This window comes from Dendropsophus ebraccatus, chromosome 13 (genome assembly GCF_027789765.1).
Source record: "Dendropsophus ebraccatus isolate aDenEbr1 chromosome 13, aDenEbr1.pat, whole genome shotgun sequence".
Lineage (NCBI taxonomy): Eukaryota > Metazoa > Chordata > Amphibia > Anura > Hylidae > Dendropsophus > Dendropsophus ebraccatus.
Window position 1 is genome coordinate 5868857 of NC_091466.1, and position 13561 is coordinate 5882417.

Here is a 13561-nt window from a genome sequence, read left to right on the forward strand (position 1 = left end):
ACATTTTAAAGAAAAAATGCAGAAACGTTGGACCAAAGTTTAATGTGCTGGAAAAAAAATGAAAAGAAAAAGTTTTAGAGGGTGCCATGTTTAGTCTTCAGCTGTTGTGAAGATGTTCAAGACCACTTGTCGAGATAGGGTTTCCTTTCGCCCATAGGATCACACAAGACAAGGCAGTCTGACCAGGGGGTTGTTCTATAGACTGCTTCCTATTCCCCATCCACCTTCCAGGGTTACATTTTCCCGATTTTTGGTGCTTCCCGGATGATCATTTTATTTATTTTTTGTGATTTTGGGACTAGAACAACACTTGATCATGGCATAGTGCAACACAAGGAAATCCTTCTTCAGACTGTTTGTGAACTTTATAATATCCACAGTCGCCATATCAGATGCATTGAGATATCTTCATGCCATTTTCCAGTGGTGATAACGTTCCATCACTTCCAATCCCTACCAGGGAAGATCCTGTCCTTCATCTCACCTTGGGCCATAGGATGGGAACTTTGGTCACATTGCACCTGTGAAAGAACCTTCCCAAGTCTTTCATCCAAACACTATTCTACTTCAATTGCATAAGAATGTAGGCACTAGGGATGTAATATTTGTGTGACCCCCTCCACCTCCCACAACAACAAATTACATGGGGAAGGGAGGGTATACCCAAATGTTTTTTGTTTGTTTTTTTGCCTTTTGAAAACCTGACTCTTCAACATGTTACCTGTAGTTTTCTATATATATTTTTTTTTTTAGAATTTTAAAAAGTTTATGTAGCGGTCATAATACCTTGTTACAGACTAGCAGTATTTTATTTTTTACTTTTTAAAGAAATGTAGCAATTTACTTTGAGAAAAGGGACATAATGAGAAATATTTCAGGTCAGTTTCGGGGGAACTGCTTAGTCAGATCTCCAAGGACAGGATAGACTCAATGACGGAACTTTTTTTTTTTTTTTCTTTTTGAGTCTACGGTGTCACTAGTGCAGTTGAATATTTAATGCCGCTTTCAAAGATTCTAATGTCGTTATAAAAAAAAAAAAAAAAAGAAACGTCTTCAGTGAGAATGTATCCGCTGCACTGGAGCACATTAATCTTTCCTATCATTCAAAGTAGTCTTTGCTATATAGCTTTAGGTAAAACTTTTCTGCTTGCATTACTACAGCTACAACGGGGAAAAAAAAACTGAAAAAAAAATCCTGACATTTCTCTCGACTTCTTCTGAAGGTTTTAGGTTGCATGCAAAAAGCACTTTGAGGAATGGCCTGCATGAAACAGGACTTTGGAGTCATTTTATTAGTTTATGAAAATTTGGTTTATTGAGAACCTAGCACTATGTTTTTCAGGTCTAAAAGGCTGAATTTTTTTTTTTAGAATTTGCAGGACCTATCAGTTAATAGAGGTCCGTGAATTGCAAATATACCACTCCCACCAGTCATATTGGCGGCCATGTTTCCTTCAATTGTTTTCTTGTTGGCCACTGGTCAGGCCTTAGAAACACAAAGACATAACACTACCTTACATATGTACATGAATTAACTCAGCGCACAGTGGCCACAGCCAATGTGTAGACTGAACCATTGTTTATGAGAGAGGCCAATCTGTTCATGAACCAGTGTTGTCACTGGCCTCATGGTGATGTCATCAGCTCTTCGTGAATATATAGGCCATAGTCCAGACGTAGACAGCGTATCATTTCTGGGAGAAGGCCTGCTGTACATGCCCTTAACTTTTTGAACTTTTTTTTTTTTCAAAGTGGAAATCTAAGAGCTCCATCCTTACAAGATGGAAAATGTAGGAGTAAGTGTGGACAACACCTTGATGCTTGGCTTGTCCTCATTGATTCCTCTTACACTTTTTGGGCATGAATGTTGGTAATCCACGGCAGCCAATCAAAATTTTGGGGTCATTTTTCAAACTGCACTAAGAAAGTGACGCCCATAATCTTGTTGCTGTGGGTCACTACACATTGTATGCAGTTTATTCCCTTCTCCCTCTTGTGTCTGTACATTTCAAAGTCCTTTTTACATGTGAATATAGGGACACGTATGGCACTTAACTTCTTGGTGTGGGACCTCCTGACTTTGGGGTTTGTACTTTTTTTTTTTTTTTTTTTCTGGTGCTAGATGACTATTATTGTTAAAGGTGGGATGTTCCATTTTAAGACATATATACAATAATTTATAGTATATTGGTACCGATACTGTACGGTGTTGAGTGCTTATTGGATGGAGATTGTTGCTTTATAACTCTAGATTGAAAACCTGGCACCAATGCATAGTGTAGGTAGCCATTTTGTATTTATGAACCATGGCTTTCCATGAATGACTGGGATAGTGGGATCATGTCACAGGCTCATTCAGTTACAAAATGGCTGTCCTCAACTGTAGATGAACTGTGCCATTTAAAGGGGATTTTTTTGTGTTTTAAAACAAATACATGGTTTTCTTTTACTTTTTATTGAAAAGTACCAGACCCCTTATTACAGACACCAAACCCAGTTTTCGGAACTGTGATCAAAAATTTTCAACTAGAATTGTCAATAAGCAGACAAATTGTTTAAAAATAAAATTCGGGGGCTTCCATGACTAAATTGTGGGTGACAAGACAAAATTGCCTTTTTTTTCTACAATAGAAAAGTCGGGTGTATTGCCAAACCCCCACCGTTCACCAGACTGTTATATTCTCCCTTTTTTTAATTCAAGTTTTATTCCATTTCCATTGAAGAATGTAGGACGACACACGATCTATAGACACTAGAAAGAGAGATATAGAACAATATACATAATGACGCAAAAAAATATACTGTGAGATGATCATCAGAAATTATATAGATAAATGTTTTATTCTACACAAAGACCAAATTTTCTTTATATTTAAGGAAGCAGTATAAACATAGTTTTACTTTGCCCCCAAGATTTTAAAAGAAATGGTATTTAAAATAAAATAAAAAGTTTGGAGGGGAGAGTTTTTTTTTTTTTCTGTTTTTAGTTTTCTCTTTAATTATTTAAAAGTGTATACGTAACCCACGAGGAGGACACGACTGTTAATAGATCTGTAACTATTTCGTTTTTAATCAAAAAGTAAAATAAAAAAAATAAATAAATAAAAATAGAGGCAAAAAAATAAATGACACTGCTTAAAAAAAATTAGATCGTTTCTTTATAATTTAATATTCTATTTTAATAAATGCATTTATTACATGTAAATGTAAGCAGGACACATGCGCTGAAGAAAAATAATACTTTTTATTGGGTAATTTATTAAAAGAAAGGATTTTATTTTATGATAAAGTAATCCTTAAGCTTTCGAAACATAGATATGTAGACAGGAAAAAAAGAAAAAAAAATTACAACTTTTTGTAGCCAGATTTTAAACTTAAGTATTTCTTTTTTTACAAAAAAAGTGAAAAAAATTTTTGTGTGCCGAACATTTTTGCTGTCGATGAAGAATTAGCTATTAATGCCTTGTCTTGTGATTTTATCACATCATTGTGTTTTAGAGAGTATTGAACAATTAATGCCTTCATGCCTATTGAAAACCTCCCAAAATGGTTTTGGTTTGTTGACTAGGAGGACCCGGCAAGCGCTGCAAAGCAGGGGCCCCGGGCCCGTCAAGCCATTGAGGAGTTAGTTTGACCCACCAGCGTCAAAGGGGCTTTAATACACCGCGTGCTGTTTTAGTGATGTAAATGCAATATATTGTAGCTGGGGATGTTAGAAGCTTATACAGTGACTTAGGTAGTTCATCGTACGCTTCATTTTTTGGGTAGACCAGCAAAAATTTTGTTGCTTTAACAGTTCTGGAAGTCCACATTTTGTGCGTTTATTCCAAGCTTTGTTTTTCGTGTGTGTGTGTTTCTTAGATTTCTTTTTTTTTTTTTCTTCTGTCCCATCCTGACGTTAGGGTTTGAGGGGGAGACATTTGTCCGGTTAGTTTGGTCTGGTTCTCTAGGAATTGTATATGTTGAGGTTTTCATCTCTGCCTTGGATGTAATGTATCAAGAGACTGCAGGATAGAATTGTGAATGGTTGTGTCAAATAGAGATTTAACTGGTCAGAATAGCAGATTTTTATTTTTTTTTTAAGCTTTTTTTGTGGTTCAGTATTACCTCTGGAACACCCCTTTCCCCCACTCTTTATAACCCCCCAACGTGGAGTGAAGGCCTTGCGTGATGGAGAACACCATAACTATATACTAGGTGCCATTTTCAGTTTTCTTTTTTACTATTGTTTAGACCCACAATTCATTGTCTTTGAATGAGAAAAAAAACATTTAGCAAGTGAAACTCTGTTATACCATAGACTTTTCAGTGTCTAAGTATCAAGTTGTTGATATTGGTGCTCTATTATGTCAGTTGTGTCTACTTGGTAGTCCAGCTGCTAGATGTCGCTTGCTCTGTGCCATACATTGGAGAATTTTTTTTCTAAATCTCATCTGTAGTAGTCAAATATGGCCTATCTGATACGTTACATATGGGCCATTAAAATAAGGGGCGCCATTTGTTTTCCCTCCAGAAAAGACCACATATCATTGCCTTTGGCACTAGTTTCTCAGCTGCTTCCTCCTTGACCATCCCAAGAATTTTTTGTATAGTAATTTTTTGAATTGCGATAATTCGTTCTGAATAAGCTAATAGATTGATCCAAAAAGAAGGCAACCCATTGTTACCTAGGTTATAGGAAGGCAAAAAGATTTGTGAAGTGGATAGCCAACCTTCATTGTATATAGGTAGAGACTCGGAGGTGATAAAACCTTCAGAATGTCGAACCACATGGAAAATTGTCATGTTTTAACCCTTGTTGCGTAAGAGGTCATGGCGAGGTATTAGGCTTAACCCGTAGACCACTGGAGAGAAATATCAATCGGTTCTTCCGAAAAAGGAAGGGTTGAAAAAGAAGCAGTAGAATTAAATCTTTTGTAGGTTTTTTTTGTTTTGTTTTTTGGGGTTTTTTGTTTTTTTTTGTATTTTCTTAACCAGGTTACCAAAATGTAAGGATTTTCTTAATAAATCATGTGTATATACATTTTAGGTAAAAATGAGCTTATTTTATTTTATTTTTACTCTGCGACGCTGTTTTTGACTTTAAAGACAACAGCCCAGCAATAAACTGTGCACTAAAGGAGAGAATTGCTAGCAAACGTGTAGCCAAATGTGGATTATGGGGTTATTTTAGACCCCCAAATATTTCTGGGTGGGGTGATGACTCCCTCCAGAAATAAAGATTTTTTTTCTTACATTTTTTTGAAGGACTATATAAATATTTTTTTGTATGTGTGGTTGGTATTTAATCTTATACGTGAAGGGGTTAAAGTCCAAATATCGCTTTCCCTCCTCGCCCCTCACAAGGTCTTATATTTTTATTTTACACATTAAAACCAAAAATTTTTGTTTTGTAGAGTCGTAACTTAATTCCTCTGCAGAAAGGTGGGCTTTTATTCCTAGATTTTGTGTTTCACATTGTAAACAAAAATAAAAACTATTCCTACTATAGCACTTAATATATTGGAAAAAAGAAGAGGAGGTCAAGCTAAGTAGACTTGCAGCCAGGCTTGTCCCACAACATTTTTTATTTTTTTTGCAAATAGCTTTAACATTTAGGGCCCAGGAAACAATAAACAATCTGAGCCACAATGCGTAGGCCGGAAAAAAGAATTTTTTAAAAAATTAAAACAATACAAAAAATTATATAGAGGATAATACAAACCCGGATGGCTATTTAATAATCATATGAAATGGGAAAATTTATGACATAGATGACTCGCTGGTGTCTTATAACACATTCATACTCCATTTTTTGTTATTATTTTTACCTCATTTTTTCTGTTTGCAGTCGGATGTGCAGGTACAACATTGTGTATCTGTCCGGCTGTTTTTTTTTTTATTTTTTTTTTTTTACTTGAACAAAACTGAATGAAATTCTGTCTTGAGAGATATAATCACACTTCATGCACTTTATATTCTTTTTAATTTTATTTTTTTTTCTTAAATACATTTCATGAGAAAATATACTAATGGAAAGAGAAAAGCGGGCAGGGTTTAAAGTATATGCATAAAATATATACAGCGCTGTTTTTATATCTTATGTAAAGAGAAAAAAAAATCAGATGAAATAGTCTTGTTCTTCCGCCTCGTTTTTCATTTTCTTTTGAAAAAGCTTAAAGTAAAAAGGCACCGGAATGGTCACCTGAACAAATCCGTCAATTTATAACTTGCGACTATGGGTCTCCATAACGCACCCATGGCGGTCCCCAATGGTTTCATAGCTGGTTCTCTTCTACCGCTTATACATGGTATGTGTGAGGTTGTGTGGTTTACTCCCGTTCCTTGCCCGTTCTGGGGATGACTCGAGAACTTCCAAACATCTATCGATGTGCCACCCATCAAATTGCAGGGCGCCCTAATGTTTCCTGTAACTACTTTGGGGTATGAGAATTTGGCTGGACGCGCCTATCGACCATCCACCTTACCCAATCTTAAACACATGAGCCGTTTGCAGAACGTAGACGTAGTCCTGATTTTTGGATGTCTTCATTTTATGTTTTCATATTTTTTTTTTATTTGTATTTTTTTTTTAAAGCAGATAGTTAAAGCATACATGATGTTGCACAAGTTGTAGAAAACAAAGAAGGGAAGGGTTAATGTATTAAATGTGCTGAATTGACATTAAGAACTTAATTTTATTAAAGTATTATTACTTAAATGCGACTGTGTCTCTTATTGTAGGGGAATTAAAAATTTTACAATGTAAAATGTAGGGTCGCTATGGGGGCGTGGCTATGGGGACCGTGACGCACATGTCCCTCTTTGCAAAAGTTGGGAGGTATGGAATGGTTAGGTGGGTCCTCCCAATAGACAGGTATATCCCCCAGTATGTAAGGTCCCTAGGGGGCAGAGCAGACATTTGTGTTTTCAGGGTGTCCACTTTGGCGTGTTTGTTGGTTGAGGCCACAGGGAGGCAGTACGCTTAGTGTCTCCCAGATATCTGCACTAATGGCAGTAAAGGGTGAGGCAGCCAAAAAGTGAGTGTTCAGGCTCCAGGCTGCTGATATTGTAAGATGCTGTGGTGACAAGGAGACACCTGGTACCTGTCATATATCAGTCCTGTCCTCACTGTCACATCAATAAAATGGCTGCAGCTAAAAACACAAGGCCTCATTTCTCAGGGCTGGTCTTGTTGCCCATAGCAACCAATCACAGCTCAGCTTTTAGAGTTTACCTCTCTCTGGTAAAAGGAAAGCTGCGCTGTGATTGGTCACTGTAAGTAACACATTATGATTACTGGCACATCTCACATCAGTCAGGACTGTAATATGGCTGACGGGCATATCCAGGTATATAACAACCAATCACCGGTCAGCTTTTAGCTTACCACAGCAGATGGTCAAATGGGAGCTGAGTGGTGATTGGTTGCTATAGAAACAGCACATAGCAACAAAGGTGCGGTTGCAATATTTTTATATCACGCCCACTCACATAACACATACTGTCCTCCTGCTGATCACACTGTCTGTAGTCATGTCTCACGTAACATTCTGCCCCCAGACCATACCTACCCTTACACTGTGCCCCCAGACCATACCTACCCTTACACTGTGCCCCCAGACCATACCTACCCTTACACTGTGCCCCCAGAACATACCTACCCTTACACTGTGCCCCCAGAGCATACCTACCCTTACACTGTGCCCCCAGAACATACCTACCCTTACACTGTGCCCCCAGACCATACCTACCCTTACACTGTGCCCCCAGAACATACCTACCCTTACACTTTACCCCCAGACCATACCTACCCTTACACTGTGCCCCCAGACCATACCTACCCTTACACTGTGCCCCCAGACCATACCTACCCTTACACTGTGCCCCCAGACCATACCTACCCTTACACTGTGCCCCCAGACCATACCTACCCTTACACTGTGCCCCCAGACCCTACCTACCCTTACACTGTGCCCCCAGACCCTACCTACCCTTACACTGTGCCCCCAGACCATACCTACCCTTACACTGTGCCCCCAGACCATACCTACCTTTACACTGTGCCCCCAGACCATACCTATCTTTACACCCTGCCCCCAGACCATACCTACCTTTACACCCTGCCCCCAGACCATACCTACCCTTACACTGTACTCCCAGACCATACCTACCTTTACACTCTGCTCCCAGACCATACCTACCTTTACACCCTGCCCCCAGACCATACCTACCCTTACACTGTGCCCCAGACCATACCTACCCTTACACTGTGCCCCCAGACCATACCTACCCTTACACTGTGCCCCCAGACCATACCTACCCTTACACTGTGCCCCCAGACCATACCTACCCTTACACTGTGCCCCAGACCATACCTACCTTTACACTCTGCTCCCAGACCATACCTACCTTTACACCCTGCCCCCAGACCATACCTACCCTTACACCGTGCCCCCAGACCATACCTACCTTTACACTCTGCTCCCAGACCATACCTACCTTTACACCCTGCCCCCAGACCATACCTACCCTTACACTCTGCCCCCAGACCATACCTACCTTTACACTCTGCCCCCAGACCATACCTACCCTTACACTGTGCCCCCAGACCATACCTACCTTTACACTCTGCCCCCAGAGCATACCTACCTTTACACCCTGCCCCCAGAGCATACCTACCTTTACACTGTGCCCCCAGAGCATACCTACCCTTACACTCTGCCCCCAGACTAAACCTAGCTATACGGCCCGTTCACACAGATTTGGCGCAGCGATTCAGCCAGGAAACTCCGCCCGGGGTGTCTGCGCCTAATAATCCCTCCTGCTATGTCTTTGAATGGGAGGGCTCGCGCGCCTACACACTCCGCTCAGAGAATTGATATGTTAATTCTTTGAGCGGATAGCAAAGGTGCCCAAGCTCTCCCATTCAAAGACATAGCAGGAGGGATTTGGCGCGGACACCGTGGGTGGAGTTTCCCGGCGGAATCTGTGCCCCCAGAGAATACCTACCTCATACCTCCCAACTTTTTGGACGGCCAATGAGGGACACTTCTGGTTCACTCTAGGAACATTTTGCAGACACTTCTATGCTTTTTAATTCAAGGATGCAATCACACATACAGGATCTGCTGCAGATTGATGTCACACATACAGGTGTGTAGTACTGATCACTATACTAGTGCCCTCTCACCAGTGACGTATATACAGTGATCACCTGCTCTCTATATCCTGGTGTGTAGTACTGATCACTATACTAGTGCCCTCTCACCAGTGATGTATATACAGTGATATCACTGCTCTCTATATATACAGGTGTGTAGTACTGATCACTATACTAGTGTCCTCTCACCAGTGATGTATATACAGTGATATCACTGCTCTCTATATCCCGGTGTGTAGCACTGATCACTATACTAGTGCCCTCTCACCAGTGATGTATATACAGTGATATCACTGCTCTCTATATACAGGTGTGTAGTACTGATCACTATACTAGTGCCCTCTCACCAGTGATGTATATACAGTGATATCACTGCTCTCTATATCCTGGTGTGTAGTACTGATCACTATACTAGTGCCCTCTCACCAGTGATGTATATATACAGTGATATCACTGCTCTCTATATCCTGGTGTGTAGCACTGATCACTATACTAGTGCCCTCTCACCAGTGATGTATATACAGTGATATCACTGCTCTCTATATCCTGGTGTGTAGTACTGATCACTATACTAGTGTCCTCTCACCAGTGATGTATATACAGTGATATCACTGCTCTCTATATCCTGGTGTGTAGTACTGATCACTATACTAGTGCCCTCTCACCAGTGATGTATATACAGTGATATCACTGCTCTCTATATATACAGGTGTGTAGTACTGATCACTATACTAGTGCCCTCTCACCAGTGATGTATATACAGTGATATCACTGCTCTCTATATATACCGGTGTGTAGTACTGATCACTATACTAGTGCCCTCTCACCAGTGATGTATATACAGTGATATCACTGCTCTCTATATCCTGGTGTGTAGTACTGATCACTATACTAGTGACCTCTGACCAGTGATGTATATACAGTGATATCACTGCTCTCTATATATATATCCTGGTGTGTAGTACTGATCAGTATACTAGTGCCCTCTCACCAGTGATGTATATACAGTGATATCACTGATCTCTATATATACAGGTGTGTAGTACTGATCACTATACTAGTGCCCTCTCACCAGTGACGTATATACAGTGATCACCTGCTATCTATATCCTGGTGTGTAGTACTGATCACTATACTAGTGCCCTCTCACCAGTGATGTATATAGTGATATCACTGCTCTCTATATATACAGGTGTGTAGTACTGATCACTATACTAGTGCCCTCTCACCAGTGATGTATATACAGTGATATCACTGCTCTCTATATCCTGTGTAGTACTGATCACTATACTAGTGCCCTCTCACCAGTGATGTATATATACAGTGATATCACTGCTCTCTATATACTGGTGTGTAATACTGATCACTATACTAGTGCCCTCTCACCAGTGATGTATATACAGTGATATCACTGCTCTCTATATATACAGGTGTGTAGTACTGATCACTATACTAGTGCCCTCTCACCAGTGATGTATATACAGTGATATCACTGCTCTCTATATATACCGGTGTGTAGTAGTGATCACTATACTAGTGCCCTCTCACCAGTGATGTATATACAGTGATATCACTGCTATATCCTGGTGTGTAGTACTGATCAGTATACTAGTGCCCTCTCACCAGTGATGTATATATACAGTGATATCACTGCTCTCTATATATACAGGTGTGTAGTACTGATCACTATACTAGTGCCCTCTCACCAGTGATGTATATACAGTGATATGAGTGCTCTCTATATCCTGGTGTGTAGTACTGATCACTATACTATAGTGCCTCTCACCAGTGATGTATATACAGTGATATCACTGCTCTCTATATACAGGTGTGTAGTAGTGATCACTATACTAGTGCCCTCTCACCAGTGATGTATATACAGTGATATCACTGCTCTCTATATATACTGGTGTGTAGTACTGATCACTATACTAGTGCCCTCTCACCAGTGATGTATATACAGTGATATCACTGCTCTCTATATATACAGGTGTGTAGTACTGATCACTATACTAGTGCCCTCTCACCAGTGATGTATATACAGTGATATCACTGCTCTCTATATATACAGCTGTGTAGTACTGATCACTATACTAGTGCCCTCTCACCAGTGATGTATATACAGTGATATCACTGCTCTCTATATCCTGTGTAGCACTGATCACTATACTAGTGCCCTCTCACCAGTGATGTATATACAGTGATATCACTGCTCTCTATATACTGGTGTGTAATACTGATCACTATACTAGTGCCCTCTCACCAGTGATGTATAAACAGTGATATCACTGCTCTCTATATATACAGGTGTGTAGTACTGATCACTATACTAGTGCCCTCTCACCAGTGATGTATATACAGTGATATCACTGCTCTCTATATCCTGTGTAGTACTGATCACTATACTAGTGCCCTCTCACCAGTGATGTATATACAGTGATATCACTGCTCTCTATATATCCTGGTGTGTAGTACTGATCACTATACTAGTGCCCTCTCACCAGTGATGTATATACAGTGATATCACTGCTCTCTATATATACAGGTGTGTAGTACTGATCACTATACTAGTGCCCTCTCACCAGTGATGTATATACAGTGATATCACTGCTCTCTATATCCTGGTGTGTAGTACTGATCACTATACTAGTGCCCTCTCACCAGTGATGTATATACAGTGATATCACTGCTGTCTATATATACAGGTGTGTAGTACTGATCACTATACTAGTGCCCTCTCACCAGTGATGTATATACAGTGATATCACTGCTCTCTATATCCTGTGTAGTACTGATCACTATACTAGTGCCCTCTCACCAGTGATGTATATACAGTGATATCACTGCTCTATATATATATACAGGTGTGTAGTACTGATCACTATACTAGTGACCTCTCACCAGTGATGTATATACAGTGATATCACTGCTCTCTATATATACAGGTGTGTAGTACTGATCACTATACTAGTGCCCTCTCACCAGTGATGTATATACAGTGATATCACTGCTCTCTATATCCTGTGTAGTACTGATCACTATACTAGTGCCCTCTCACCAGTGATGTATATACAGTGATATCACTGCTCTCTATATCCTGTGTAGTACTGATCACTATACTAGTGCCCTCTCACCAGTGATGTATATACAGTGATATCACTGCTATATCCTGGTGTGTAGTACTGATCACTATACTAGTGCCCTCTCACCAGTGATGTATATACAGTGATATCACTGCTCTCTATATACAAGTGTATAGTACTGATCACTATACTAGTGCCCTCTCACCAGTGATGTATATACAGTGATATCACTGCTCTCTATATCCTGGTGTGTAGTACTGATCCCTATACTAGTGACCTCTCACCAGTGATGTATATACAGTGATATCACTGCTCTCTATATATACAGGTGTGTAGTACTGATCCCTATACTAGTGACCTCTCACCAGTGATGTATATACAGTGATATCACTGCTCTCTATATATACAGGTGTGTAGTACTGATCACTATACTAGTGCCCTCTCACCAGTGATGTATATACAGTGATATCACTGCTATATCCTGGTGTGTAGTACTGATCACTATACTAGTGCCCTCTCACCAGTGATGTATATACAGTGATATCACTGCTCTCTATATCCTGGTGTGTAGTACTGATCACTATACTAGTGCCCTCTCACCAGTGATGTATATACAGTGATATCACTGCTCTCTATATATACAGGTGTGCAGTACTGATCACTATACTAGTGCCCTCTCACCAGTGATGTATATATACAGTGATATCACTGCTCTCTATATACAGGTGTGTAGTACTGATCACTATACTAGTGCCCTCTCACCAGTGATGTATATATACAGTGATATCACTGCTATATCCTGGTGTGTAGTACTGATCACTATACTAGTGCCCTCTCACCAGTGATGTATATACAGTGATATCACTGCTCTCTATATATACAGGTGTGTAGTACTGATCACTATACTAGTGCCCTCTCACCAGTGATGTATATACAGTGATATCCCTGCTCTCTATATCCTGGTGTGTAGTACTGATCACTATACTAGTGCCCTCTCACCAGTGATGTATATACAGTGATATCACTGCTCTCTATATCCTGTGTAGTACTGATCACTATACTAGTGCCCTCTCACCAGTGATGTATATACAGTGATATCACTGCTCTCTATATACCGGTGTGTAGTACTGATCACTATACTAGTGCCCTCTCACCAGTGATGTATATACAGTGATATCACTGCTCTCTATATATACAGGTGTGTAGTACTGATCACTATACTAGTGCCCTCTCACCAGTGATGTATATACAGTGATATCACTGCTCTCTATATACAGGTGTATAGTACTGATCACTATACTAGTGACCTCTCACCAGTGATGTATATACAGTGATA